We start from the raw sequence: 6,732 nt of genomic DNA on the forward strand, positions 1-6,732 counted from the left end.
TGCATTATTAGGTGGTGTGGCACCATCCATAGCTGTACATGTTACTTCAGTTACTCCTATTGCAAAGTTTCCCTCAGCAGGAAAACATGTGACGGTTGGTTCCTCACCAGAGTTATCTGTTGCTGTTATATTCCATGTGACATTAGCGTGCTGGCTGTCTGTTGCTGCAGTTACATCAAAGCCATTTCTACAAACATCAGCATCAAACTCTGGTGCGGTTACATCAGTAACAGTGACATTAAAGGTGCAGTCTGATGCATTATTAGGTGGTGTGGCACCATCCATAGCTGTACATGTTACTTCAGTTACTCCTATTGCAAAGTTTCCCTCAGCAGGAAAACATGTGATGGTTGGTTCCTCACCAGAGTTATCTGTTGCTGTTATATTCCATGTGACATTAGCGTGCTGGCTGTCTGTTGCTGCAGTTACATCAATGCCATTTCTACAAACATCAGCATCAAACTCTGGTGCGGTTACATCAGTAACAGTGACATTAAAGGTGCAGTCTGATGCATTATTAGGTGGTGTGGCACCATCCATAGCTGTACATGTTACTTCAGTTACTCCTATTGCAAATTTTCCCTCAGCAGGAAAACATGTGATGGTTGGTTCCTCACCAGAGTTACCTGTTGCTGTTATATTCAATGTGACAAAAGCGTACTGGCTGTCTGTGGCTGCATTCACATCAATGCCATTTCTACAAACATCAGCATCAAACTCTGGTGCAATTACATCAGTAACAGTGACATTAAAGGTGCAGTCTGATGCATTATTAGGTGGTGTGGCACCATCAAATGCTGTGCATGTTACTTCAGTTACTCCTATTGCAAAGTTTCCCTCAGCAGGAAAACATGTGACGCTTGGTTCCTCACCAGAGTTATCTGTTGCTGTCATGATCCATGTGACATTAGCATACTGGCTGTCTGTGGCTGCAGTTACATCGATGCCAATTCTACAAACATCAGCATCAAACTCTGGTGCTGTCACATCAGTAACAGTGACATTAAAGGTACAGTCTGATGCATTATTAGGTGGTGTGGCACCATCCATAGCTGTACATGTTACTTCAGTTACTCCTATTGCAAAGTTTCCCTCAGCAGGAAAACATGTGACGGTTGGTTCCTCACCAGAGTTATCTGTTGCTGTTATATTCCATGTGACATTAGCGTGCTGGCTGTCTGTTGCTGCAGTTACATCAATGCCATTTCTACAAACATCAGCATCAAACTCTGGTGCGGTTACATCAGTAACAGTGACATTAAAGGTGCAGTCTGATGCATTATTAGGTGGTGTGGCACCATCCATAGCTGTACATGTTACTTCAGTTACTCCTATTGCAAACTTTCCCTCAGCAGGAAAACATGTTACGGTTGGTTCCTCACCAGAGTTATCTGTTGCTGTTATATTCAATGTGACAAAAGCATACTGTCTGTCTGTTGCTGTAGTTACTTCGATGCCATTTCTACAAACATCAGCATCAAACTCTGGTGCTGTTACATCAGTAACAGTGACATTAAAGGTGCAGTCTGATGCATTATTAGGTGGTGTGGCACCATCCATAGCTGTACATGTTACTTCAGTTACTCCTATTGCAAAGTTTCCCTCAGCAGGAAAACATGTGACGGTTGGTTCCTCACCAGAGTTATCTGTTGCTGTTATATTCCATGTGACATTAGCGTGCTGGCTGTCTGTTGCTGCAGTTACATCAAAGCCATTTCTACAAACATCAGCATCAAACTCTGGTGCGGTTACATCAGTAACAGTGACATTAAAGGTGCAGTCTGATGCATTATTAGGTGGTGTGGCACCATCCATAGCTGTACATGTTACTTCAGTTACTCCTATTGCAAATTTTCCCTCAGCAGGAAAACATGTGATGGTTGGTTCCTCACCAGAGTTATCTGTTGCTGTTATATTCAATGTGACAAAAGCGTACTGGCTGTCTGTGGCTGCATTCACATCAATGCCATTTCTACAAACATCAGCATCAAACTCTGGTGCAATTACATCAGTAACAGTGACATTAAAGGTGCAGTCTGATGCATTATTAGGTGGTGTGGCACCATCCATAGCTGTACATGTTACTTCAGTTACTCCTATTGCAAAGTTTCCCACAGCAGGAAAACATGTGACGGTTGGTTCCTCACCAGAGTTATCTGTTGCTGTTATATTCAATGTGACAAAAGCGTACTGGCTGTCTGTGGCTACATTCACATCAATGCCATTTCTACAAACATCAGCATCAAACTCTGGTGCTATTACATCAGTAACAGTGACATTAAAGGTACAGTCTGATGCATTATTAGGTGGTGTGGCACCATCAAATGCTGTGCATGTTACTTCAGTTACTCCTATTGCAAAGTTTCCCTCAGCAGGAAAACATGTGACGCTTGGTTCCTCACCAGAGTTATCTGTTGCTGTCATGATCCATGTGACATTAGCATACTGGCTGTCTGTGGCTGCAGTAACATCGATGCCAATTCTACAAACATCAGCATCAAACTCTGGTGCTGTCACATCAGTAACAGTGACATTAAAGGTACAGTCTGATGCATTATTAGGTGGTGTGGCACCATCCATAGCTGTACATGTTACTTCAGTTACTCCTATTGCAAAGTTTCCCTCAGCAGGAAAACATGTGAAGGTTGGTTCCTCACCAGAGTTATCTGTTGCTGTTATATTCCATGTGACATTAGCGTGCTGGCTGTCTGTTGCTGCAGTTACATCAATGCCATTTCTACAAACATCAGCATCAAACTCTGGTGCTGTTACATCAGTAACAGTGACATTAAAGGTGCAGTCTGATGCATTATTAGGTGGTGTGGCACCATCCATAGCTGTACATGTTACTTCAGTTACTCCTATTGCAAACTTTCCCTCAGCAGGAAAACATGTTACGGTTGGTTCCTCACCAGAGTTATCTGTTGCTGTTATATTCAATGTGACAAAAGCATACTGTCTGTCTGTTGCTGTAGTTACTTCGATGCCATTTCTACAAACATCAGCATCAAACTCTGGTGCTGTTACATCAGTAACAGTGACATTAAAGGTGCAGTCTGATGCATTATTAGGTGGTGTGGCACCATCCATAGCTGTACATGTTACTTCAGTTACTCCTATTGCAAAGTTTCCCTCAGCAGGAAAACATGTGACGGTTGGTTCCTCACCAGAGTTATCTGTTGCTGTTATATTCCATGTGACATTAGCGTGCTGGCTGTCTGTTGCTGCAGTTACATCAAAGCCATTTCTACAAACATCAGCATCAAACTCTGGTGCGGTTACATCAGTAACAGTGACATTAAAGGTGCAGTCTGATGCATTATTAGGTGGTGTGGCACCATCCATAGCTGTACATGTTACTTCAGTTACTCCTATTGCAAAGTTTCCCTCAGCAGGAAAACATGTGATGGTTGGTTCCTCACCAGAGTTATCTGTTGCTGTTATATTCCATGTGACATTAGCGTGCTGGCTGTCTGTTGCTGCAGTTACATCAATGCCATTTCTACAAACATCAGCATCAAACTCTGGTGCGGTTACATCAGTAACAGTGACATTAAAGGTGCAGTCTGATGCATTATTAGGTGGTGTGGCACCATCCATAGCTGTACATGTTACTTCAGTTACTCCTATTGCAAATTTTCCCTCAGCAGGAAAACATGTGATGGTTGGTTCCTCACCAGAGTTACCTGTTGCTGTTATATTCAATGTGACAAAAGCGTACTGGCTGTCTGTGGCTGCATTCACATCAATGCCATTTCTACAAACATCAGCATCAAACTCTGGTGCTATTACATCAGTAACAGTGACATTAAAGGTACAGTCTGATGCATTATTAGGTGGTGTGGCACCATCAAATGCTGTGCATGTTACTTCAGTTACTCCTATTGCAAAGTTTCCCTCAGCAGGAAAACATGTGACGCTTGGTTCCTCACCAGAGTTATCTGTTGCTGTCATGATCCATGTGACATTAGCATACTGGCTGTCTGTGGCTGCAGTAACATCGATGCCAATTCTACAAACATCAGCATCAAACTCTGGTGCTGTCACATCAGTAACAGTGACATTAAAGGTACAGTCTGATGCATTATTAGGTGGTGTGGCACCATCCATAGCTGTACATGTTACTTCAGTTACTCCTATTGCAAAGTTTCCCTCAGCAGGAAAACATGTGAAGGTTGGTTCCTCACCAGAGTTATCTGTTGCTGTTATATTCCATGTGACATTAGCGTGCTGGCTGTCTGTTGCTGCAGTTACATCAATGCCATTTCTACAAACATCAGCATCAAACTCTGGTGCTGTTACATCAGTAACAGTGACATTAAAGGTGCAGTCTGATGCATTATTAGGTGGTGTGGCACCATCCATAGCTGTACATGTTACTTCAGTTACTCCTATTGCAAACTTTCCCTCAGCAGGAAAACATGTTACGGTTGGTTCCTCACCAGAGTTATCTGTTGCTGTTATATTTAATGTGACAAAAGCATACTGTCTGTCTGTTGCTGTAGTTACTTCGATGCCATTTCTACAAACATCAGCATCAAACTCTGGTGCTGTTACATCAGTAACAGTGACATTAAAGGTGCAGTCTGATGCATTATTAGGTGGTGTGGCACCATCCATAGCTGTACATGTTACTTCAGTTACTCCTATTGCAAAGTTTCCCTCAGCAGGAAAACATGTGACGGTTGGTTCCTCACCAGAGTTATCTGTTGCTGTTATATTCCATGTGACATTAGCGTGCTGGCTGTCTGTTGCTGCAGTTACATCAAAGCCATTTCTACAAACATCAGCATCAAACTCTGGTGCGGTTACATCAGTAACAGTGACATTAAAGGTGCAGTCTGATGCATTATTAGGTGGTGTGGCACCATCCATAGCTGTACATGTTACTTCAGTTACTCCTATTGCAAAGTTTCCCTCAGCAGGAAAACATGTGATGGTTGGTTCCTCACCAGAGTTATCTGTTGCTGTTATATTCCATGTGACATTAGCGTGCTGGCTGTCTGTTGCTGCAGTTACATCAATGCCATTTCTACAAACATCAGCATCAAACTCTGGTGCGGTTACATCAGTAACAGTGACATTAAAGGTGCAGTCTGATGCATTATTAGGTGGTGTGGCACCATCCATAGCTGTACATGTTACTTCAGTTACTCCTATTGCAAATTTTCCCTCAGCAGGAAAGCATGTGATGGTTGGTTCCTCACCAGAGTTACCTGTTGCTGTTATATTCAATGTGACAAAAGCGTACTGGCTGTCTGTGGCTGCATTCACATCAATGCCATTTCTACAAACATCAGCATCAAACTCTGGTGCAATTACATCAGTAACAGTGACATTAAAGGTGCAGTCTGATGCATTATTAGGTGGTGTGGCACCATCAAATGCTGTGCATGTTACTTCAGTTACTCCTATTGCAAAGTTTCCCTCAGCAGGAAAACATGTGACGCTTGGTTCCTCACCAGAGTTATCTGTTGCTGTCATGATCCATGTGACATTAGCATACTGGCTGTCTGTGGCTGCAGTTACATCGATGCCAATTCTACAAACATCAGCATCAAACTCTGGTGCTGTCACATCAGTAACAGTGACATTAAAGGTACAGTCTGATGCATTATTAGGTGGTGTGGCACCATCCATAGCTGTACATGTTACTTCAGTTACTCCTATTGCAAAGTTTCCCTCAGCAGGAAAACATGTGACGGTTGGTTCCTCACCAGAGTTATCTGTTGCTGTTATATTCCATGTGACATTAGCGTGCTGGCTGTCTGTTGCTGCAGTTACATCAATGCCATTTCTACAAACATCAGCATCAAACTCTGGTGCGGTTACATCAGTAACAGTGACATTAAAGGTGCAGTCTGATGCATTATTAGGTGGTGTGGCACCATCCATAGCTGTACATGTTACTTCAGTTACTCCTATTGCAAACTTTCCCTCAGCAGGAAAACATGTGACGGTTGGTTCCTCACCAGAGTTATCTGTTGCTGTCATATTCCATGTGACATTAGCATACTGGCTGTTTGTGGCTGCAGTTACATCGATGCCAATTCTACAAACATCAGCATCAAACTCTGGTGCTGTCACATCAGTAACAGTGACATTAAAGGTACAGTCTGATGCATTATTAGGTGGTGTGGCACCATCCATAGCTGTACAAGTTACTTCAGTAACTCCTATTGCAAAGTTTCCCGCAGCAGGAAAACATGTGACGCTTGGTTCCTCACCAGAGTTATCTGTTGCTGTTATATTCAATGTGACATAAGCGTACTGGCTGTCTGTGGCTGCTATCACATCAATGCCATTTCTACAAACATCAGCATCAAACTCTGGTGCTGTCACATCAGTAACAGTGACATTAAAGGTACAGTCTGATGCATTATTAGGTGGTGTGGCACCATCCATAGCTGTACATGTTACTTCAGTTACTCCTATTGCAAAGTTTCCCACAGCAGGGAAACATGTGACGATTGGTTCCTCACCAGAGTTATCTGTTGCTGTTATATTCCATGTCAAAGTAGCATATTCTGTATTTGGATCTGCTGTTGCATTCAGTCCACTATGACATGTATCAGAATCAAAAACCGGGGATGACATATCTGCATGATACAAGCAGCTAGAAACAGATTAACATTGTTGAGTTAAGTATGTACTGATGTAGGGCTTGAAAAGATTCAGAGCGGGTTTCAAATCGACTTCTGGAGAAAGTTGAACTCTGATTCTCGATGCTTT

The sequence above is a fragment of the Asterias amurensis genome, chromosome 10, assembly GCF_032118995.1.
Source record: "Asterias amurensis chromosome 10, ASM3211899v1".
NCBI lineage: Eukaryota > Metazoa > Echinodermata > Asteroidea > Forcipulatida > Asteriidae > Asterias > Asterias amurensis.